Below are 25,883 nucleotides of genomic sequence, written 5' to 3'. Positions count from 1 at the left end.
TCGCTCGGACAAATCATTCTCGGAAGGTCGAGGACGAGTTGAAGATGATCCTCGCTCGTGGACAACTTCAGCTTCAAAAACCGACGTAAACATCAAACGTTTGCGTGCTCCTGTGAGATCAGGCCGACGTTTAACAGAAACACTTTCACTGTGGATCAAAAGTTTGACCGAAGTTTTGTAGATGCGGAAGATTTGTGTCAAAATTGTGGTGAAAAACTACACGCCTGAGAAGAAGGACAATCGAAGGAGTGGTGTGCGTTGATCCTCTTGAGAGGACCGCAAATGACCACGAATGGCTGTCTCTGAGCACTATGGGACTTAACATCTGAAGTCATCAGTCGCCTAGAACTTAGAACTACACTCCTGGAAATGGAAAAAAGAACACATTGACACCGGTGTGTCAGACCCACCATACTTGCTCCGGACACTGCGAGAGGGCTGTACAAGCAATGATCACACGCACGGCACAGCGGACACACCAGGAACCGCGGTGTTGGCCGTCGAATGGCGCTAGCTGCGCAGCATTTGTGCACCGCCGCCGTCAGTGTCAGCCAGTTTGCCGTGGCATACGGAGCTCCATCGCAGTCTTTAACACTGGTAGCACGCCGCGACAGCGTGGACGTGAACCGTATGTGCAGTTGACGGACTTTGAGCGAGGGCGTATAGTGGGCTTGCGGGAGGCCGGGTGGACGTACCGCCGAATTGCTCAGCACGTGGGGCGTGAGGTCTCCACAGTACATCGATGTTGTCGCCAGTGGTCTGCGGAAGGTGCACGTGCCCGTCGACCTGGGACCGGACCGCAGCGACGCACGGATGCACGCCAAGACCGTAGGATCCTACGCAGTGCCGTAGGGGACCGCACCGCCACTTCCCAGCAAATTAGGGACACTGTTGCTCCTGGGGTATCGGCGAGGACCATTCGCAACCGTCTCCATGAAGCTGGGCTACTGTCCCGCACACCGTTAGGCCGTCTTCCGCTCACGCCCCAACATCGTGCACCCCGCCTCCAGTGGTGTCGCGACAGGCGTGAATGGAGGGACCAATGGAGACGTGTCGTCTTCAGCGATGAGAGTCGCTTCTGCCTTGGTGCCAATGATGGTTGTATGCGTGTTTGGCGCCGTGCAGGTGAGCGCCACAATCAGGACTGCATACGACCGAGGCACACAGGGCCAACACCCGGCATCATGGTGTGGGGAGCGATCTCCTACACTGGCCCTACACCACTGGTGATCGTCGAGGGGACACTGAATAGTGCACGGTACATCCAAACCGTCATCGAACCCATCGTTCTACCATTCCTAGACCGGCAAGGGAACTTGCTGTTCCAACAGGACAATGCACGTCCGCATGTATCCCGTGCCACCCAACGTGCTCTAGAAGGTGTAAGTCAACTACCCTGGCCAGCAAGATCTCCGGATCTGTCCCCCATTGAGCATGTTTGGGACTGGATGAAGCGTCGTCTCACGCGGTCTGCACGTCCAGCACGAACGCTGGTCCAACTGAGGCGCCAGGTGGAAATGGCATGGCAAGCCGTTCCACAGGACTACATCCAGCATCTCTACGATCGTCTCCATGGAAGAATAGCAGCCTGCATTGCTGCGAAAGGTGGATATACACTGTACTAGTGCCGACATTGTGCATGCTCTGTTGCCTGTGTCTATGTGCCTGTGGTTCTGTCAGTGTGATCATGTGATGTATCTGACCCCAGGAATGTGTCAATAAAATTTCCCCTTCCTGGGACAATGAATTCACGGTGTTCTTATTTCAATTCCCAGGAGTGTACTTAAACCTAACTAACCTAAGGACATCACACACAGCCATGCCCGAGGCAGAATTCGAGCCTGCGACCGTAGTGGTCGCGCGGTTCCAGACTGAAGCGCCTAGAACCGCTCGGCTAACTCGGCCGGCTGACCACGAATAGTTGAGTGGTGTGGTCACAGGTGATGAGTACTGTATGTCTTGCGTCCGGTGCTGAGACATGGCGGCAAAGAGAAGAATCACTCACCGACACATCTACTCAAGCGACAGAAGCACGAATCTACATCTACATCTACATCCATACTCCGCTAGCCACCTGACGGTGTGTGGCGGAGGGTACCTTGAGTATCTCTATCGGTTCTCCCTTCTATTCCAGTCTCGTATTGTTCGTGGAAAGAAGGATTGTCGGTATGCCTCTGGGTGGGCTCTAATCTCTCTGATTTTACCCTCATGGTCTCTTCGCGAGATATACGTAGGAGGGAGCAATATACTGCTTGACTCTTCGGTGAAGGTATGTTCTCGAAACTTTGACAAAAGCCCGTACCGAGCTACTGAGCGTCTCTCCTGCAGAGTCTTCCACTGGAGTTTATCTATCATCTCCGTAACGCTTTCGCGATTACTAAATGATCCTGTAACGAAGCGCGCTGCTCTCCGTTGGATCTTCTCTATATCTTCTATCAACCCCTATCTGGTACGGGTCCCACACTGCTGAGCAGTATTCAAACAGTGGGCGAACAAGCGTACTGTAACCTACTTCCTTTGTTTTCGGATTGCATTTCCTTAGAATTCTTCCTATGAATCTCAGTCTGACATCTGCTTTACCGACGATCAACATTATATGATCATTCCATTTTAAATCACTCCTAATGCGTACTCCCAGATAATTTATGGAATTAACTGCTTCCAGTTGCTGATATGCTATATTGTAGCTAAATGATAAGGGATCTATCTTTCTGTGCATTCGCAGCACATTACACTTGTCTACATTGAGATTCAATTGCCATTCCCCGCACCATGCGTCAATTCGCTGCAGATCCTCCTGCATTTCAGTACAATTTTCCATTGTTACAACCTCTCGATACACCACAGCATCATCTGCAAAAAGCCTCAGTGAACTTCCGATGTCATCCACCAGGTCATTTATGTATATTGTGAATAGGAACGGTCCTATGACACTCCCCTGCGGCACACCTGAAATCACTCTTACTTCGGAAGCCTTCTCTCCATTGAGAATGACATGCTGCGTCCTGTTATCTAGGAACTCCTCAATCCAATCACACAATTGGTCTGATAGTCCATATGCTCTTACTTTGTTCATTAAACGACTGTGGGGAACTGTATCGAACTCCTTGCGGAAGTCAAGAAACACGGCATCTACCTGTGAACCCGTGTCTATGGCCCTCTGAGTCTCGTGGACGAATAGCGCGAGCTGGGTTTCACATGACCGTCTTTTTCGAAACCCATGCTGATTCCTACAGAGTAGATTTCTAGTCTCCAGAAAAGTCATTATACTCGAACACAATACGTGTTCCAAAATTCTACAACTGATCGACGTTAGAGATATAGGTCTACAGTTCTGCACATCTGTTCGACGTCCCTTCTTGAAAACGGGGATGACCTGTGCCCTTTTCCAATCCTTTGGAACGCTACGCTCTTCTAGAGACCTACGGTACACCGCTGCAAGAAGGGGGGCAAGTTCCTTCGCGTACTCTGTGTAAAATTGAACTGGTATCCCATGAGGTCCAGAGGCCCTTCCTCTTTTGAGCGATTTCAATTGTTTCTCTATCCCTCTGTCGTCTATTTCGATATCTACCATTTTGTCATCTGTGCGACAATCTAGAGAAGGAACTACAGTGCAATCTTCCTCTGTGAAACAACTTTGGAAAAAGACATTTAGTGTTTCGGCCTTTAGTCTGTCATCCTCTGTTTCAGTACCATTTTGGTCACAGAGTATCTGGACATTTTGTTTTGATTCACCTACCGCTTTGACATAAGATCAATGAGTAGATAAAAGATCAAAACAATGTTTTTTTTTTTTGACAGTAGGGGTATCGTGTGTAAAGAATTTGTTTCTTCAGGACAAAAGGTCAACCAAGTGTTTTACAAAGAAATCGTTCAATTACTTAGGAAAACTGCTAATCGAGTGAGACCGGACATTGCAGACAAGTGGATGCTGCATCGCGACAACGCCCCATTTCACACGGCCACTTCCGTTGCGGAAGTTTTGTCCTCAAGAGGCATTCCTGTTCTTCCACGGTCCTCTATTCACCTGATGAAAGCCCTTGTGACTTTTTCCTTTTTCCAAAATTGAAAAACATTTCTTAAAAGGACATCATTTTGGCACTCTGGAAAACATTCAAAAGAATATGAACGACATGTTAAAGGCCCTAGTATTCAGCGTTGACGCCAAGACTGGAAACAACGACTCCGTCGGTACGTAGCTGTCAAAGGGAACCACTTCGAAGAGGGCAATATTGTCGCTTGCAAAAAAAAAAAATAATATAATAAAAACCTAGATACATAAAAAATCAGTCTCCATACTTTTCTCACACACCTCATACGTTGGGAAATTGCTGCCTGTGAAGCACATATGACTAAGCTTCAAAAAAATTTAAATGTAAATGTCGCGTGACTAAGGCCTCCCGTCGGGTAGACCGGTCGCCTGGTGCAAGTCTTTCGAGTTGACGCCACTTCGGCAACTTGCGTTTCGATGGGGATGAGATGGTGATGATTAGGACAACACAACATCCCATCCATGAGCAGAGAAAATCTCCGACCCAGCCGGGAATCGAACCCGGGCCCGTTGGTACGACATTCCGTCGCGCTGACCAATCAGCTACCAGGGCGGACACTTCAAAAAAGAACCCATGTAGAACAAAAATGTGGTTCACTACTGCAGATCTTCTACTCAGACATGAGCAACGAGAATGTCGGTTTTCAGATTTCAGTCTTTGTACAATATATTATTTTCTGTTTTCCAAACCTCTAGCTGTAGATGCACATACCACATTTATGGAGTTCATGGTTGCATCGACGCTGCAAACCACTGGGAATTGCACGGCTTTTGTACCATTTATTGAGGTTTTCTTCCACACCATTCAAATATAGATCGTGGGAAGAATGAAGACTTCAGTGGCTCTGTACACGCTGTAATTACTCTGATCTTGTCTTCGCTATGCCTATGATAGCAATATATACATGGTTGTAATATATTCCTAGCTGGGTCTAGAAACTTTCTAAGTAGGTTTTGTATGGATAGTTTGTGTCTTCCAAGCGTCTGCCGTAGGGATGGGAAAAACCAATAGGTTAGAACCGATACCATTTTAGTTCTGAATAACTAGCATTTTTCGGTGTTGGTTTGGTGTCAGCTATAACAGGTATTTTTATTTTTTTTCTGATAAACGGTTAAAAAGCGATATATCAGCAGCGTTAAAATTTTTCGTTTTTAAGTAAACTGATCTATGCTCACTCCCAACAATGCGTTTTCGTGAACTTCGCTGTCTATCTGTGCTTGGTTTCCCGCCCTTGTTGCGGTTACGTCGTGGTTCTTCTTCCTTCTATGTGTGACAGCAGTGATGTGTATCGATATTTGCGCCGTGTACCATCTTTGGTTTGGTGCATATACAGGTTGTTTCAAAAATGACCGGTATATTTGAAACGGCAATAAAAACTAAACGAGCAGCGATAGAAATACACCGTTTGTTGCAATATGCTTGGGACAACAGTACATTTTCAGGCGGACAAACTTTCGAAATTACAGTAGTTACAATTTTCAACAACAGATGGCGCTGCAAGTGATGTGAAAGATATAGAAGACAACGCAGTCTGTGGGTGCGCCATTCTGTACGTCGTCTTTCTGCTGTAAGCGTGTGCTGTTCACAACGTGCAAGTGTGCTGTAGACAACATGGTGTATTCCTTAGAACAGAGGATTTTTCTGGTGTTGGAATTCCACCGCCTAGAACACAGTGTTGTTGCAACAAGACGAAGTTTTCAACGGAGGTTTAATGTAACCAAAGGACCGAAAAGCGATACAATAAAGGATCTGTTTGAAAAATTTCAACGGACTGGGAACGTGACGGATGAACGTGCCGGAAAGGTAGGGCGACCGCGTACGGCAACCACAGAGGGCAACGCGCAGCTAGTGCAGCAGGTGATCCGACAGCGGCCTCGGGTTTCCGTTCGCTGTGTTGCAGCTGCGGTCCAAATGACGCCAACGTCCACGTATCGTCTCATGCGCCAGAGTTTTCACCTCTATCCATACAAAATTCAAACGCGGCAACCCCTCAGCGCCGCTACCATTGCTGCACGAGAGACATTCGCTAACGATATAGTGCACAGGATTGATGACGGCGATATGCATGTGGGCAGCATTAGGTTTACTGACGAAGCTTATTTTTACCTGGACGGCTTCGTCAATAAACAGAACTGGCGCATATGGGGAACCGAAAAGCCCCATGTTGCAGTCCCATCGTCCCTGCATCCTCAAAAAGTACTGGTCTGGACCGCCATTTCTTCCAAAGGAGTCATTGGCCCATTTTGCAGATCTGAAACGATTACTGCATCACGCTATCTGGACATTCTTCGTGATTTGTGGCGGTACAAACTGCCTTAGACGACACTGCGAACACCTCGTGGTTTATGCAAGATGGTGCCCGGCCACATCGCACGGCCGACGTCTTTAATTTCCTGAATGAATATTTCGATGATCGTGTGATTGCTTTGGGCTATCCGAAACATACAGGAGGCGGCGTGGATTGGCCTCCCTATTCGCCAGACATGAACCCCTGTGACTTCTTTCTGTGGGGACACTTGAAAGACCAGGTGTACCGCCAGAATCCAGAAACAATTGAACAGCTGAAGCAGTACATCTCATCTGCATGTGAAGCCATTCCGCCAGACACGTTGTCAAAGGTTTCGGGTAATTTCATTCAGAGACTACGCCATATTATTGCTACGCATGGTGGATATGTGGAAAATATTGTACTATAGAGTTTCCCAGACCGCAGCGCCATCTGTTGTTGAAAATTGTAACTACTGTAATTTGGAAAGTTTGTCTGCCTGAAAATGTACTGTTGTCCCAAGCATATTGCAACAACCGGTGTATTTCTATCGCTGCTCGTTTAGTTTTTATTGCCGTTTCAAATATACCGGTCATTTTTGAAACACCCTGTAGTTTCCGGCTAGAGGGTGTGAAGGCAGTCGGTCGGTTGTTGCGGACGAGGGAAGTTATCTCCACGCGGTGCAGTCGGCTGGGTTCGCTGGCAGTCCCTGCGCAGTGTCGGAGCGTGTGTGGAGCTGTCCGATCGCCACGAGCTTCGTCGTTCACCGACCCAGGACGTCAAAGTTGAGTAGTGGTTTCAACTACCCAAGCCACGTCCATTCATGCTGTGGTGGTTTGTTTTGGTGGTTTGCTGCTGGGGAGGTTTCTCTACTGCTGAAATTTAGCCGCCATGCGGTGCAATTAACTATTTTGGTTGACTACAATTCGAGTGCACCACTGGAATTTTCTGCCTTGTGTCCGTTAGTGTTCAGGTTAACTGCCCTGGGCACTGACGTAAATTCAGGCAGTGTTCTTTTGGGTGGAGTTAACTATATTACCGTCTTTCAAATTCAAGTGTACCAGCGGAATTTTCTGCCTAGTGGCCGTTAGTGTTCCGGTTACCTGCCCTGGCCACTAACGTAATTTCAGGCAGTGTCCTTCCTCACCTGTTGTCGCTGTCCAACATGGTGTGTAATTTTGGCAGCTAATACATACTCCATTGTGGATTATTACGTTTGTAACCTTTTCTGTTTGAGTTTTCATGTACTGGTTGATGGGAAGCAAGTTCTTGTGTCGGTCGGTGCGTGGCTGTCCCCTGGTTGGGTTCCGAAGGATCAAGTGCAGTTGGGCTCACCACCTGTCTCGCCTAAGTGAACGAGGGAAGACCGACCTCCCAGGAGGCTTCTGAATGCCGTTGTCCTTATTGTCTTTCCCACCGGTGTTTAATTATCTGTTTTCAGCTACTTAAAATTCAAGGCTTATGGTTATTTTTTTTTCCTTTTTTCTTAAAAATTTTGCAAAATTAATTGTGGGTCTTCAGTCTTGCAACCTTATTCATAAAATTATCTTTCAAGCTTAACATTGTGGCCTTCTGCTTTTAAAAGATTATGGCAATATATTTTAAAATTTTGAAACTTAATTGTGCCGGTGAGCCATTGCTATTGCACCTTGCATATGTTTGTTCTCTCTGCTTTGTCTTGAGGCTTTCCACTTAGCTGTGATATATTTTTTTTTATTTATTTTATTTGCTTTTCTTTAACTGCATTTTTATCTTGTTGATTTTTAAGATTTCTTGTTTTTAAACATTGTGGCCTTCTGCCTTGCTGGCCGGGGTGGCCGAGCGGTTCTAGGCGCTACAGTCTGGAACCGCGCGACCGCTACGGTCGCAGGTTCGATTCCTGCCTCAGGCATGGATGTGTGTGATGTCCTTAGGTTAGTCAGGTTTAAGTAGTTCTAAGTTCTAGGGGACTGATGACCTCAGAAGTTAAGTCCCATAGTGCTCAGAGCCATTTGAACCATTTGAACCTTCAGCCTTTCAAAGTTTATGGTAATATATTCTAAAATTTTGAAACTTTATTGTGGCCTTCAGCCATTTGTATTGCGCCTTGCACACGTTTGTTCTACCTACCTTGCTTTGAGGCTTTCCACATAGCTGTGACAGATGTTTTTTTAATTATTTTATTGTTATCTTAATTGGATTTCTAAGTTGTTGATTTGTTAAGATTTATTGTTTGGAGGCCTTCAGCCGTGAAAGAGTTGCGTTTGGTAAAGGTATGTGCCGTTTTGGTTGTAAATGTGTTATTAAATTACAATAAATTACAATTAGAAGGTGAAACTGACCCCAACCTTATTGGGCCCTTTCCAAAATCCTAATTACCTGTTCTGCCCAGCGGGTTTATTGGACGTATCATAAACATTTACAAAAAAGGAGTAATTTTTATTCGTAAAATTTCTTACCTTTGAAATATTGCATCACTGTAGAAAACAGGGAAAATGATTAGTGTTGTTTTAGTAACAATGACGATAGAAACAGGGAAAATGATTAGTGTTGTTTTAGTAACAATGACGACAGAAACGAGCAGTTGGCAGCTGAAGGTTGGAGAGACGACATCACAGTTACAGGTAGTCTGTGTAAACCACTGATGCATTGTAGATATGGATCGTGGTGACCCCTACAGCATCAACTAAGGCCTGAATATGGTGCACTGAAGTGCCGAAACTGTTAGACACGCAACAAAGGACATCTTAAGGACGGCTGGAGGTGTTTCATTTTCTTCCAGTAGTAAACGCCTGTAGGCCCCTCGACCTCCACCAGTCAAAAGGATGGAAATACAAAAACGGACACAAGTTGTCACTAACGCACTGTGCAAGTTGGCGGCGCTTCCATAACGGTGTGGGCTGTGTTTACATGGAATGTGCTGGGTCCTCTCGTCTAACTGAACAGATCATTGACTGGAACTCTTTACCATCGACTACCTGAACGCCCTTCGCAGCCAAACAACAATGGGTTTTTATGGATGACAGTGCACCATGTCACCGGGCCACAATTATCCTGACTGGTGTGAAGAGAATTCTTGTAAGTTCCAACGAAAGATTTGGCCACCCAGATCAGCCGACATGAATCCCATCGGATATTCATGTGACATAATCGAGAGGTTAGTTCGTGTAAAAGACTGTGCACCGGCAACAATTATGGCCGGGTATGGATACAGCATGGCTTAGTAATTCTGCAGGCGTCTTCCAATGATGTGTTGAGTCCATGTCACGTCGAGTTGTTGGGTACGTCAGGCAGAAGAACTTTTGACGCAATATTGGAAGGAATCCCATGACTTTTATATTCTCAATGTCTCTCCTTTATGCCTGCATAAAAGTTTTGCGGGTCACAGCACCAGATAGTCTTTGCAGTTCTTCAGATTTTTGTTACCAACTGTTATTCTTGATTTCCCTAATTTGTACCTTCCACGAAGAATGGAAGGGGATCTTGAAGCAAGTAAGAATGAGCTTCGTGTTTGGCATTGATTAGACGCAAAACATTTATTTGCCTAGTTCCTAACATAAGCGTTAATTCTCATGTAGTCCGTTTGTTGTCAAAGGAGTTTTTGTCGTCACGTTCCTTTCTCCAGTAAAAGCATGTTGTTGTTGTTGTGGCCTTCAGTCCTGAGACTGGTTTGATGCAGCTCTCCCTGCTACTCTATCCTGTGCAAGCTTCTTCATCTCCCAGTACCTACTGCAGCCTACACCCTTCTGAATCTGCTTAGTGTATTCATCTCTTGGTCTCCCTCTACGATTTTTCCCTCCACGCTGCCCTCCACTACTAAATTGGTGATCCCTCGATGTCTCAGAACACGTCCTACCAACCGATCGCTTCTTCTAGCTAAGTTGTGCCACAAGTTCCTCTTCTCCCCAATTCTATTCAATACCGCCTCATTAGTTGTGTGTTCTACCCATCTAATCTTCAGCATTCTTCTGTAGCACCACATTTCGAAAGCTTCTATTCTCTTCTTGTCTAAACTATATATCCTCCACGATTCACTTCCATACATGGCTACACTCAATACAAATACTTTCAGAAACGACGTCCTGACCTTTAATTCTATACTCGATGTTAACGTACTTTTCTTCTTCAGAAACGCTTTCCTTGCCATTGCCATTCTACATTTTATATCCTCTCTACTTCGACCATCATCAGTTATTTTGCTCCCCAAATAGCAAAACTCATTTACTACTTTAAGTGTCTCATTTCCTAATGTAATTCCCTCAGCATCACCCGACTTAATTCGACCACATTCCATTATCCTCGTTTTGCTTTTGTTGATGTTCATCTTATACCCTCCTTTCAAGACACTGTCCATTCCGTTCAGCTGCTCTTCAAAGTCCTTTGCTGTCTCTGACAGAATTACAAAGTCATCGGCGAACCTCAAAGTTTTTATTTCTTCTCCATGGATTTTAATACCTACTCCGAATTTTTCTTTTTTTTTCCTTTACTGCTTGCTCAATATACAGATTGAATAACATCGGGGGTAGGCTACAACCCTGTCTCACTCCCTTCCCAACCACTGCTGCCCTCGACTCTTATGACTGCCATCTGCTTTCTGACGGTATTTCGCCTGTCTCATACAGCTTGCTCACCAGATGGTAGAGTTTTGTCCGGACTGGCTCTCCCAAGGCCGTCAGTAGTTCTAATGAAATGTTGTCTACTCCGTGAGCCTTGTTTCGACTCCGGTCTTTCAGTGCTCTGTCAAACTCTTCACGCAGTATCATATCTCCCATTTCACCATCATCTACATCCTCTTCCATTTCCATTTTCACCTTTCTGTTTTCCCTTCATTGCTTAGAACTGGGTTTCCATCAAAGCTCTTGATATTCATGCAAGTAGTTCTACTTTCTTCAAGGTCTCTTTAATTTTCCTGTAGGCAGTATCTATCTTACCCCTAGTGAGATAAGCCTCTACATCCTTACATTTGTCCTCTAGCCGTCCCTGCTTAGCCATTTTGAACTTCCTGTCGATATCATTTTTGAGACGTTTGTATTCCTTTTTGCCTGCTTCATTTACTGCATTTTTATATTTTGTCCTTTCATCAATTAAATTCAATATTTCTTATATTACCCAAGGTTTTCTACTAGCCCTCGTCTTTTTACCTATTTGATCTTCTGCTGTCTTCACTATTTCATCCCTCAAAGCTACCCATTCTTCTTCTACTGTATTTCTTTCCCCCATTCCTGTCAATTGTTCCCTTATGCTCTCCCTGAAACTCTGTACAACCTCTGGTTCTTTCAGTTTATCCAGGTCCCATCTCCTTAACTTCCCACCTTTTTGCAGTTTCTTCATTTTTAATCTACAGTTCATAACCAATAGATTGTGGTCAGAGTCCACATCTGCCCCTGCAAATGTCTTACAATTTAAAACCTGGATCCTAACTATCTGTCTTACCGTTATATAATATATCTGATACCTTTTAGTATCTCCAAGGTTCTTCCATGTATACAACCTTCTTTCATGATTCTTGAACCAAGTGTTAGCTATGATTATGTTATGCTCTGCGCAAAATTCTACCAGGCGGCTTCCTCTTCCATTTCTTAGCACCAATCCATATTCACCTACTACGTTTCCCTCTCTTCCTTTTCCTACTGTCGAATTCCAGTCACCAATGACTAATTAAATTTTCGTCTCCCTTCACTACCTGAATAATTTCTTTTATCTCCTCATACATTTAATCAATTTCTTCGTCATCTGCAGAGCTAGTTGGCATATAAACCTGTACTACTGTAGTAGACGTGGGCTTCGTGTCTATCTTGGCCACAATAATACGTTCACTATGCTGTTTGCAGTAGCTTACCCGCACTCCTATGTTTTTTATTCATTATTGAACCTACTCCTGCATTACCCCTATTTGATTTTGTATTTATAACCCTGTATTCATCTGACCAAAAGTCTTGTTCCTCCTGCCACCGAACTTCACTAATTCCCACTATATCTAACTTTAACCTATCCATTTCCCTTTTTAAATTTTCTAACCTACCTGCCCGATTAAGGGATCTGACATTCCACGCTCCGATACGTAGAACGCCAGTATTCTCTCTCCTGATAACGACGTCCTCTTGAGTAGTCCCCGCCCGGAGATCCGAATGGGGGACTATTTTACCTCCGGAATATTTTACCCAAGAGGACGCCATCATTATTTAATCATACAGTAAAGCTGCATGCCCTCGGGAAAAATTACGGCTGTAGTTTCACCTTGCTTTCAGCCGTTCGCAGTACCAGAACAGCAAAGCCATTTTGGTTATTGTTACAAGGCCAGATCAGTCAGTCATCCAGACTGTTGCCCCTGCAACTACTGAAAAGGCTGCTGCCCCTCTTCAGGAACCACACGTTTGTCTGGCCTCTCAACAGATACTCCTCCGTTGTGGTTGCACCTACGGTACGGCTATCGATACAGATGCGAACCGCAGGAGAGCTTCTGTAAAGTTTGGAAGGTAGGAGACGAGGTACTGGCAGAAGTGAAGCTATGAGTACCGTGCGTGAGTCGTGCTTCGGTGGCTCAGATGGTAGAGCACTTGCTCGCGAAAGGCAAAGGTCCCGAGTTCGAGTCTCGGTCGGGTACACAGTTTTAATCTGCCAGGAAGTTTCACTTTGAAATCTTATCAAGAGCTTGCTGAATATTTATGCAGCTTCTTTCAGACAGTACGTCATCATAAATACCTGCATCATTTGCAAAAAGTCTGAGGTTACTATTAACACTGCCTGCAAGATACAACGTGAGCAGTATGGGTCCCTACACACTTCCCTGGGGCACACATGAAATTACTTCCACATCTGACGATGACTTTCCATACAGTGCTTGAGGCCTCCCTACCAAAAAGTCTTCAAGCCAGTCGCAAATTTCACTTGATACTCCATATGATTGTATTTTTGACAATAAGCGTGGGTTCGGTATTGAGCCAAATGCTATTCGGAAATCAAGAACTACTCCATCTACCTAGATCCAGAGCCTTCTGTATGTCATGTTAGAAAAGAGTTTTTTCGGTTGCACATTTATCGTGGTTTTCGGAATGCATGCTGACTGGCATTGACGAGGTCACTCTGTTCTAGACACCTCGTTATGTTTGAGCTCAGAATAAGATTTCTGTGCGGGACGTATCATAATTGGTAACGAAAACTGACACACATGAAAGTGTACAGGGGAGGAAGGAAGGGGGCTTGTGTGTAAGCTTGTGTGTAAAAATGTTCTCCAACTGGCCCTGAAGGCAAATGAAATTTAGCAACTAGTTTTCAGCATTTTCAGCACTGGCAGTGAACTCTCCCCTTGCCCCGTACCACTGACACCTAGCTAGGTGGTGATGCCGATACATCCCGACACACTGATCAGTTCACCGTAAGTTTGAAGAAAGGCGGAACACGTAATGGACAGTGGCTAGTAGCGAGTGTACCTAGATCCCTACCCCTTAGCACAGTTCCTGGATACTATCTTGATTAAACGCTGTTTTCAGTGAATCTAGAACTGACAGAACTTTGAAAACGCTATGTAAAAGAGATGCATTCGTATTTGGTGCGGAAGTAGCGTGTTTGCTTTCGGATACCATTTTGGCTCGAGCAGTGTGAAACGAGGCTTTAGGTGCCATATGTGACAAATTCATTGAAGTCAAATGTTCTTGAATAAATGTTCTACTTACACATTATGATAAAATGCCGATGTTCATGGGTAAATTGCTTTTTAATCTATTTCAGATAACTTCGCCTTATCGCGAAATATGTAGTAAACACACTCGCAGTCAAATTGTTGAAACCATTGTATAATACGGTCGGAAAACTCAGACTACACCTCCAAAGTGAATTGCAGTGACGCAGTCACTGCACAGTGGAAATTTACTGGCTCACCAACACAGTTAGACCGCAATAGACCGGTGATGCTGTATTGTAACCTATCACCCCGGACTACAAGTCCATTAGACTACAAGTCCAATTAAAATATAAAAAAAATAAAACAAGATTTGGGCTGTGACATTAAATGCAATCTAACTACGTTTCCTGTTTGTGTCGAAGATTCACCGTCAGAATCTAACCACATTTTCTGTTAGTGTCGAATATCCACTATCAGGAGCTTGTCGTCTAGCCACTTGTTTCTTTCACCACAGTGTTAGCGTATTACTACTGCACACCCCCTCTGTACCTCCACAGCCTCAGAGTGCTATGCTCGTGTGTAATAGTAAATTGCCACAAAAAATCGAATATTCACTATCAGGAGCTTGTCGTCCAGCCTCTTGTTTCCTTCACCACAGTGTTGGCGTATTACTGCACACCTCCTTCGTACCTCCACCGCCACACCCTCAGAGTACTATGGTCGTGTGCAATAGTAAACTGCCACAAAAAATAAAGATTGATTGATTTCCAAATTCGATTTGCATTATGCCTCCTGGCCGTCTTAATATTGTGGGCGTACGAGGTAATTTGGTTATTACGGATTCATCAGTTGATGCACGTATAAGGAAAAACGGCCTCTTATTTCAGCAAATCTTATGCTAGGATTCATAAGGTAGTTTATTTCTTTTACCCTCTAACTGGTTTACGGGGAATTGGAATATCGTCGAAAGAGAGATTCGGATCTCTGGTACAATTTACAGTTAAAATTTCGCCTCTTCACTGTCTCAGCTCATCTCTATACTACCAATCGATGTACGGAACCACTATTTTTGGATTTATATCAAACAACACCTATTTTGTGTTCATTTTCTTAGGTGACCAGAACCTTGCAGCTATGTCTAATTGATAAGAAAACGTTGTTGGTGACATCGGTCTATTAGGGCAACTTACACACGTGTACTTTGTCGCTCACTGCTGAGACAAAACGTTATCACCACCACCGGCCGCGAATCTGGATGTCGTCTGGCAGCGTTGCGAGGCTTAACTCAGAGTATACAAATTAACAAGGATACAGATTTGACAGTGAAGGCCTGAACAATCGCCTGTATTAACCCCTGGTGAATCTTCCAAGTTGTGTGGTCGTGGTGCAAGAAACTTTTTTGTTCCTGACGTTTCGTCCAGAACTCCGCTGTACATCTTCAGAAGTGCTCCAGGATCTGCTCAGTCAAGCACCTATGAGGACGCCTAACGCAGCTGTGGACGAAACGTCAGGAACAGAAAAGTTTCATAGACCACGACCTCACAAAACAGAAGATTATCCAGCAAATGAAGCAGGTTCCATAATACTGGATATCTGCCTGGAACAGTTACCAAAACCAAGACTTCTCTATTCAGAACAGAGTTTAAAAACAAATGTTTTGAAATCCGTTCTCGCGATAAGACATTTAGAGCTCGAGAAATCGTCGCACCAGTTTTAGAGACAGTTTTTCGCCCGGAACTGACGTCCCCACTATGGGTAAATATAAGATAGCATACATATACAGTACCAGGAACATTTTTTTTTGTTTCATCCCACATTGCTGGTGGGTTTTGTGTGATCAGAGCAACCGCTGATTCGATAAACACTGAGGTGATGAAAGTTATGGGGTACTTCCAACTACCGGGTCAGACCTCCTTTTGCCCGGTGTAGTCCAGCAACTCGATGTAGCATGGACTCAACCACTCATTGAAAACCACTGCAGAAATATTGAGTCATGCTCCTTATATGGCCATCTATAACTGCACCTCAAACTTGTTCCCTATGAAGGATTTTGTGCACTAAGTGACCTTTCAGTTATGTCCCATAAATGTCCGACAGGGTTCATGTCGCGCTATCTGTGTGGCCAAATCGTACGCTCGTTCCTCAAGTCAATCGCAAACAGTCGTGGGCCAGTGACATGGTGCATTGTTGTTTGGGAACTTGAAGCCGATGGATGGCTACAAAAGATCTCCAACTAGCCGAACACAACTATTTCCAGTCAGTGACTGATTCAGTTGGACCAGAGGGCCCAGTTAGTTCCACATAAACACAGCCCACGCCACTATGAAGCCATCAGTAACGTGCGCAATGCTAGTTGACAACTCCAGTCCACGGCTTCGTGGGGCTGCGCCACATTCGAATCCTACTGTCGGCTCTTACCAACAGAAATCGGTACTCACCTGACCACTTCACGGTTTTCCAGTCGTCTAGGATCCAACCGATACGGCCAAGAGAGCAGAGAGAGACGCTGCAGGCGATGTCGTGCTGTTTACAAAGGCACTGGCATCAGTCGTCTGCTGCATTAAGCCATTAACGCTAAATTTCGCTGCACTGGCCTAAGCGATACATTCATCGTATGTCCCGCATTGATTTCTGTGCTTATTTCACATAGTGTTGCTTGTCTGTTGGCACTGACAGCTCTATGCAAACACTGCTGCTTTCAGTCGTTAAGTGAAGGCCGTCGGCCATTGCGTTGTCTGTAGTGAGAGGTAATGCCTGAAATGTAGTATTCTCACGACAGTCTTGACACTGTGGATCTCGAAATATTGAATTTTCCAACGCTTTCAATAATGGAATGTCCCATGTGTCTAGCTCCAAGTACTAGAGATGGGCAAAACTGTTCTTTTCAGAGATTGGATCAGAACTGTTCACTCCCTGAAATGAATTAGCTCTTTTTCATGACTCACCACTCATTTACAATAGAAAATAAATGGAAGGCACATTGCCCTTTAAACTTGGTTTATTCCAGTACTATACCTGTATTTTGATCTTATTTGATCCTATTTTGAAGTAACACAGATAATGAGTAAGAATTTTGTATTGTTTATTGAAATTTCCACGATATGACAAAGTTTTTGATTATTGATTTATTTTGCACTATCGTGGATTTTTGGGTGATCGTAAAATGTTGTAACTTGAGATTTACATTAAAAATATATTTGGCTATAATGTATTAAAATTTCATTAACCTCATACAAATACATCGCAAGCCATATATTTTTAAAGTGAACGTTTCCTTCCAACGACGCCTAAAATCGCAAAATCCGTACCAGCATAAGAACAAAAAATACAAATTTGACTGTAAAACGAAAGTGCTGCATATAGCCTTACGCAGAATAAAACAAGGAAAATATTGGTGTATCACATTTTGCGATATGTTTATCGGTTCGCTCGTAATTAAAGCGTAAATTCGAGTGTCCATAATAAAAATCCTATAGTAAGAGGAGTCGTCAGGAACCTAATCTGATCAGTTTAAACAAATAAAAATAAAATAAAAACAAATGATGTATACATAACATAATAATGTAATATACATAGCGGTATTACTACGACGAACAATATCCAGTAGAGACGAACTCCGATGCAGAAGCACTGAGTCGAGCAGGTCGAGCCACGAGCTGTATTACTGCGTGAGCTAAGACCGCAGAGACCAGAGTGACACCTGAGTTGCTTTGCTCAACGCTCTGGCTAGAGTCGAGAACGGTGGGGTGAGCGTTGAGCGGGTGAGTTCCGAGGGTGGGGGGAGCGGTGAACGGCCACCAGTCACCCGCTCCGAGACAAATCGTCCGTTCTCTTGCGAGCAGGTTGTTGCAAGTAGTTCCTATGTTATCCGCTAGGTGGCTCTCTGTCCTGTTGCTCGCATCAACTGCCCAGAGGGCAGGACGTGCGACTGAAACGATCGCCGACAGAGTGCGATGTGAAGTTAAGCTGCTCCAGACACTGCATGCGGCAGACGACGCACAGAGACGGCACGGCATATGTGAAACACAAAATCCAATGGGGCACTGCACAATGCAGGCAGCTAAGGTAGAAGCAGGGCAGAGGCCGGCACTGGCTGTGTTGTGTGGCATGCACTGTGTTGTGACCAGCAGAGGCGCTGCTGATATGCTCCGTCTCTCTCTCTCTCTCTCTCTCTCTGCTGTGGGAAACGTTTCGAGCTACCGTTCTTTTTTTCTGAATCACTGATTGTTCACTCCTTTGAAAGATTCAACTCTATGAATCAGTTCAGGAGCGGATCCCCCATCTCTACCAAGTACCTTTCCGCGCTGAAAGTCTGTTAATTCGCGTTGTGCGGTCATAATCATGTATGTAACCTTTTCATTTGAATCTCCTGAGTACAAATGATAGCTCCGTGAATAAACTGCCATTTTATACCTTGTGTACGCGATACTACTGTCATCTGTATATGCACATACATATCCCATGACTTTTGTCACCTCAGTGTACATTTGAACTTAAGTGTTGTTGCGGAAGGTATTCGTTCGTAATTCATGTTCTTGTTGGCTAAATGTTTGTGATACTTCCGGATATCATAAGTTTTCTTCTTTCTTCCGACGTGCCCCTCACTGCGTTCTTCCGATCTTTGAGCAACATTATCAGCATCCTTGAAGAATCCATTTAAATGAGTGGCCAGTTAGTTTCAACTAAACAATCTGTAAAATGTAATAACTCGAGCCTCGGTTCGAGAGTAGTTGCCAGCGCTGTAACTGAGCTATATTCCAGTTTCTAGAATAGTGTATTCATTGTCTTTTGAAGTCATTTGTCACTCCAACAACGTTGACATCTACTAGCGTATTATTTTTCAAGATTTCATTTAGGCAACTTGCCAGAGGTATCATTTTACTTTCTCACGTAACAAGCCCATTACATCTCTTTAGTGATTATTTTCTAACTTTTTGATAGTTCCCTCACCTCCTTGACTTTTTTCAGCTCGGGGGTTGTCGCCATAGGATGGTATGAGTAGTATTTCACTTACAGTAGAAGTTAACCGGACGAACCTCTACAACACGTAGTAAGAGATGTGAATCCATTTCCAGCACTGCGCTGGCATGTAGAACCAGCAACTATATGTAATTATTTATTAACCTTACTGTTTTGAACGTAGCTGTTATTCTGCAACCGTATACTGGTTTCAACAGTGGGTTAAACAGCCAACCATTCGCACAAGAAAGGTAGGTACACTGACCTAGATTTCGACACCTACTAAGGGTGTCTTCATCAGAATGAATTTATTAATTATTAATTAATTTATTAATCGATCCTCTGCAGATTATTTATTAAGTTTCCAGTTACAGTTGCAGTGATATTCCTTAATGGTGACTAGTTACGACGAATCCGGTCATTTTTTTAACTACTGCCTGGTCTTCATCTGACTGACTACCACACACGGTTGACTTCAGTTCGATTCCCGGCGGGGTCAGGATTTTCTCTGCCTCGTGATGGCTGGGTGTTGTGTGATGTCCTTAGGTTAGTTAGGTTTAAGTAGTTCTAAGTCTAGGGGACTGATGACCTAAGATGTTAAGTCCCATAGTGCTCAGAGCCATTTGAACCATTTTTTTTGACTTCAGTTCACTAGATAAAAAAAAGTTTAAGCTAGTGTATGGATGTCAATTGTGCCACGGACCGACAGTTAGAATGCATACTGCAAGAAAAGGAAAAAAAATTTCATATAGTACAGTGGAATTATTTAAATATAACATGATAAAGACAAAGGCTATGTTACGAAAATGAACGTACTCGGTCGAAGCCAGTCACTGTTAAGGATTAAGTCCAATACCGTTCTAAAGTATTGTATGTCCCCATAGAATTTTGAGAATCTTGGTACAGAACTTCCAAAAACCCATTTGTGTTTCGAATTTCAAATATTTATTAAAGACGGATAGTCTACAAGCGAGAAGGAACATTAGAATGAAGGATAAGATTGTTTCTAACGATTTAATTCAAGGAAATATATGAACAGTGTGTACATTTTGTTGGACCCCCCTTGCAACAGCCATCACTCTATCAGGCGTGGAGTCGATCAATTTTCTAATGGTACGGATGTCAGTTTCATGCTGCCACACTTCCACAATCACCTCCAACTGCTCCGATTCTTTTGCAGGCTTCTTCTTCTGAATCCCTTTCCCGACCAGTCGCCGCAAATTCTCAACTGGATTAAGGTCTGGCGAATTTCCCGACCGTTGATGTTCTCTGATACGTAATTCAGGCATTCGGGAGGACGACGGTTCAATCCCGCGTCCGGCCATCCTGATTTAGGTTTTCCGTGATTTCCCTAAATCACTCCAGGCAAATGCCGGGAGCCGGCCGCGGTGGTCTAGCGGTTCTGGCGCTGCAGTCCGGAACCGCGGGACTGCTGCGGTCGCAGGTTCGAATCCTGCCTCGGGCATGATTGTGTGTGGTGTCCTTAGGTTAGTTAGGTTTAAGTAGTTCTAAGTTCTAGGGGACTTATGACCTAAGATGTTGAGTCCCATAGTGCTCAGAGCCATTTTGAGCAAATGCCGGGATGGTTCCTCCGAAAGGGCACGGCCGACTTCCTTCCCCATCCTTCCCTAATCCGAAGAGACCGATGACCACGCTGTCTGGTCTCCTTCCCCGCAACAACCAACCAACCAACGTAATTGAGACACTACAGAACGAATCCGCAATGATAGATTTATACGACATGTGACAGCAGTAACATTGGAAAATGTATTACAAAGACAAAATAGCCAAAACTCACCTTTTTCATGTGCGGCATGGTCCCAGATCCTATTAGAAAATCCACTGCATATCTGGGAAAGCAATACGCGCAGTGAACATCGAAGGGCGCTGAACCACAATTTCGCATTGATCACTGTTCGTTGTTCCATGAACAAAGTGCAGCCCTCCAACACCTTTATATGTCATAGCTTCCAACACCATTACGTTTGTAACGTGTTTCGTTGTTCCCACAAGGCAGTCAGGACACATCCTTCCATTCTGTTCACACCTGACGAGCTCCGGTCTGTCACTCATCGTGAGGAATCGGCTTTCATCTGGAAATACCACAGTTCTCCACTGCTCTTCTCCCCACTTTACGTGCTGTCTGGCATATGCCAGCCTCTTTTGCTTCACTGCACCACTTAAAAGTGGGTTCTTCTTGCATCTATAGCCTCCATTTCCATTACACAATCTGATGATTTGGAGTCAACTCCCGTTGTAAGTAGGCTGTTTATTTTTTCTTATTGGCAACGTTACGTAGCGCTCTGTATGAAAATCGCTGGCTGTGCTGTGTGCAGTCTGTGGCTAGTTTGCATTGTTGTCTGCCATTGTAGTGATGGGCAGCTGGACGTGAACAGCGCGTAGCGTTGCGCAGTTGGAGGTGAGCCGCCAGCAGTGGTGGATGAGGGGAGAGAGAGGGCGGAGTTTTGATAATTTGTAATACTGGATATTATGAACTACTATATATATTATGAGTGTTAAGGTAAATACATTGTTTGTTCTCTATTATCATCTTTCAATTGCTAACTATGCCTATCAGTAGTTAGTGCCTTCTGTAGTTTGAATCTTTTATTTAGCTGGCAATAGTGGCGCTCGCTGTATTGCAGTAGTTCGAGTAACGAAGATTTTTTGTGAGGTAAGTGATTTGTGAAAGGTATAGTTTAATGTTTGTCTGGGCCATTCTTTTGTAGGGATTCTTGATAGTCAGATTGCGTTGCGCTAAAATTATTGTGTGTCAGTTTAAGCATAGTCTTGTATAAATTGTTTTAAGGGGACGTTTCACCGTTGCCTCCTACCATGCTTTTGTCAGCTGAACTAAAGTGGACTAGTGTTTCTCCAGTTTACTTGCCGAGGTATTCTGTCCTCCCGGGGCGAAGAATAATTACAGCACGCGCAGAGGCATTCAAACAACCATTCTTTCCGTGCTCGATACGTCAATAGAACACGAATAAACCCTAATAACTGGTACAGTGTGAGGTACCCTCTGCCATGTGCTTCACGGTGATTTGCAGAGTAGATGTAGATAGTAAATAACTGCTCATTACAATACAGAAAAAAAAACAAATTTAAGAGTTTTATTAGATTTTACCAGGTGTTGTGTAGTGGACTGACAAGACAGCCAGTCCACAATGACGGGTAACCGAAAGGCACGCGTTTACACACGCCGGCTGGCGTTAGGTCTCAAACAGGATACGTAATGAATGCTATAAAGAAAAGTACGTAGCTGCTGGAATACTTAACTTTAATCCATCATTTGTGTACAGCATTCTTGATGATACAAGTGAGACTCTCTCTAGAAATGGTTAATGGCGCCTTGCTATGTCGTAGCCATGGACTTGGTTGAAGGCTATTCTAACTGTCTCGCGGCAAATGAGAGAAAGGCTTCGTACGTGTGGTCGCTAGCAAAGTCGTCCGTACAACTGGGACGAGTCCTAGTACGTCTCTTTAGACCTGCCGTGTGGTGGCGCTCGGTCTGCAACTACTGACAGTGGCGACGCGCGGGTCCGACATGTACTAATGGACCGCGGCCGATTTAAAGCTACCACCTAGCAAGTGTGGTGTCTGGCGGTGACACCACATATTGAACTAACAAAGTTCAATCTAGAATACCTTTCTAGCAGTTATTAATTTTAAAGTAATTTATCAGAGAAGGTGAACTACTTTTTGCAAGCGATCAACAAAATACCAGAGCACACATTTTCTTTCTTAAACTAGTAGTTCATTTATTATTCAGACTAAACTAAACTCCGGCCGAAGAGACCATGAACGCCCAACGGTACGAACCGGCCACCGTGACACCCTCAGCCCACAGGCGTCATTGAATGCGGATATGGAGCGGCATCTGGTCAGCACACCTCTCGCCCTTGCAGAGGAAACTTTCATTCTTACTTTAATGTAAAATGCTGTTACTTAACACAAGCAAGGCATAGTTCTTACGCGCATGTGTTCAGTGCCCTCTGCAACCCAATACTTCCTTATAGCTTGATGATGATGAAACTTCCTGGCAGATTAAAACTGTGTGCCCGACCGAGACTCGAACTCGGGACCTTTGCCTTTCGAGGGCAAGTGCTCTACCAACTGAGCCACCGAAACACGACTCACGCCCGGTACTCACAGCTTTACTTCTGCCAGTACCTCGTCTCCTACCTTCCAAACTTTACAGAAGCTCTCCTGCGAACCTTGCAGAACTAGCACTCCCGAAGGAAACGATATAGAGGAGACATGGCTTAACCACAGCCTGGGGGATGTTTCCAGAATGTTCGCAGGAGAGCTTCTGTAAAGTTTGGAAGGTAGGAGACGAGGTACTGGCAGAAGTAAAGCTGTGAGTACCGGGCGTGAGTCGTGTTTCGGTAGCTCAGTTGGTAGAGCACTTGCCCGCGAAAGGCAAAGGTCCCGAGTTCGAGTCTCGGTCGGTCACACAGTTTTAATCTGCCAGGAAGTTTCATATCAGCGCACACTCCGCTGCAGAGTGAAAATCTCATTCTGGAAACATCCCCCAGGCTGTGGTTAAGCCATGTCTCCGCTACATCCTTTCTTTGGGGAGTGCTAGTTCTGCAAGGTTCGCAGGAGAGCTTCTGTAAAGTTTGGAAGGTAGGAGACGAGGTACTGGCAGAAGTAAAGCTGTGAGTACCGGGCGTGAGTCGTGTTTCGGTAGCTCAGTTGGTAGAGCACTTGCCCGCGAAAGGCAAAGGTCCCGAGTTCGAGTCTCGGTCGGGCACACAGTTTTAATCTGCCAGGAAGTTTCATATCAGCGCACACTCCGCTGCAGAGTGAAAATCTCATTCTGGAAACATCCCCCAGGCTGTGGTTAAGCCATGTCTCCGCTATATCCTTTCTTTCGGGAGTGCTAGTTCTGCAAGGTTCGCAGGAGAGCTTCTGTAAAGTTTGGAAGGTAGGAGACGAGGTACTGGCAGAAGTAAAGCTGTGAGTACCGGGCGTCAGTCGTGCTTCGGTAGCTCAGTTGGTAGAGCACTTGCCCGCGAAAGGCAAAGGTCCCGAGTTCAAGTCTCGGTCGGGCACACAGTTTTAATCTGCCAGGAAGTTTCATATCAGAGCACACTCCGCTGCAGAGTGAAAATCTCATTCTGGATGATGATGATGTTTGGTTTGTGGGGCGCTCAACTGGGCGATTATCAGCACCCGTGCAAATTCCCAACCTTTGCTCAGCCCGATCTCGCCACTTTCGTGAATGACGATGAAATTATGAGGACAACACAAACGTACAGTCATCTCGTGGCGGGTGAAAATCTCTGACCCCGCCGGGAATCGAAGCCGGGACCTGTGCTCGGGAAGCGAGAACGCGACCGCGAAACCACTAGCTGCGAACCTGTATAGCCTGAGCCTGTACCTTAGAACATTTGGCCTTTGTCTCTGACATGCTGAATATGTTGTTGTTGCGGTCTTCAGTCCTGAGACTGGTTTGATGCAGCTCTCCATGCTACTCTATCCTGTGCAAGCTTCTTCATCTCCCAGTACCTACTGCAACCTACATCCTTCTGAATCTGCTTAGTGTATTCATCTCTTGGTCTGCTTCTACGATTTTTACCCTCCACGCTGCCCTCCAATACTAAATTGGTGATCCCTTGATGCCTCAGAAAAAGTCCTACCAACCGATACCTTCTACTAGTCAATTTGTGTCATAAACTCCTCTCCTCCCCAATTCTATTCAATCCCTCCTCATTAGTTATATGATCTACCCATCTAATCTTCAGCATTCTTCTGTAGCACCACATTTCGAAAGCTTCTATTCTCTTCTTGTCCAAACTATTTATCGTCCATGTTTCACTTTCATACATGGCTACACTCCATACAAATACTTTCAGAAATGACTTTCTGACACTTAAATCTATACTCGATGTTAACAAATTTCTCTTCTTCAGAAACGCTTTCCTTGCCATTGCCAGTCTACATCTTATATCCTCTCTACTTCGACCATCATCAGTTATTTTGCTCCCCAAATAGCAAAACTGCTTTACTACTTTAAGTGTCTCATTTCCTAATCTAATACCCTCAGCATCACCCGACTTGATTCAACTACATTCCATTATCCTCGGTTTGCTTTTGTTGATGTTCATGTTACATCATCGTTTCAAGACACTGTCCATTCCGTTCAACTGCTCTTCTAAGTCCGTTGCTGTCTTTGACAGAACTACAATGTCATCGGCGAATCTCAAAGTTTTTATTTCCTCTCCATGGATTTTAATACCTTCTCCGAATTTTTCTTTTGTTTCCTTTACTGCTTGCTCAATATACAGATTGAATAACATCGGGGAGAGACTACAACCCTGTCTCACTTATGTTATGGAAATATTTTATCCTTTGGATCCTGTTATAATTTTACGTGGATACGAGCCTTTACCAGTGGGCGAATATATTTGTGCAACTATTCTGGTGTACACAGAATGTAATCTGGCTGCTGTCTTCAGTTATGTATGACAGGAGCCGCTCGGCTTCTGCTAATGTAGTTTACCACCATGTGATGTGATAAACGAGTAGGCGTACCTCATAGATATATTTCTATTATTAATAATTTGTTATGAATGTAAAAATAGTATGTGACCGTTATAAACATTTTTAGGGCTCACTCCTTCTGAAGAAGACATTTTTAGAAATATCGAATCCTAGGTGGAGAGCAAAGTAAACTTTTGGTTTGCAACTGGTTGGCTAATTTTTTCAACCTTTTGAAAGGATATCAATGATAAGATTACCTGATGACTTTGCTGTCCTCAGTGAAAATTAAGTAGAATTACAGGGTGTGTTGAATGGAATGAACAGTCTGAGTATAGAATATGGATTGAGGGTGAACTGAAGAGAAATCAATGTAACGATAATTAGCAGAACTGAGGATGACGAGGAATTTAAAATCAGGCTTGGGGATCAGAAAATAGACGAAGTTAAGAACTGTATTACCTATGCAGCAAAGGCAAGGAGGACTTAAAGGAAGACTAGCACTGGCAAAGAGGGCATT

General features: G+C 44.4%; 1 non-coding gene across 1 annotated transcript; it reads right to left on the bottom strand.

The window, feature by feature from the left end:
• Positions 1–22,933: 22,933 nt before the first annotated feature.
• On the bottom strand, positions 22,934–23,008 carry Trnas-cga (transfer RNA serine (anticodon CGA)). Its single transcript has one exon. It is a non-coding gene; the product is annotated as a tRNA-Ser (tRNA).
• Between the last annotated feature and the right edge of the window lie 2,875 nt (positions 23,009–25,883).

This window comes from Schistocerca cancellata, chromosome 1, assembly GCF_023864275.1.
Source record: "Schistocerca cancellata isolate TAMUIC-IGC-003103 chromosome 1, iqSchCanc2.1, whole genome shotgun sequence".
Classification (NCBI taxonomy): Eukaryota; Metazoa; Arthropoda; class Insecta; order Orthoptera; family Acrididae; genus Schistocerca; species Schistocerca cancellata.
The sequence above is the reverse complement of the archived record's forward strand: the minus strand, read 5'-3'. Positions and strand labels throughout refer to the sequence as shown.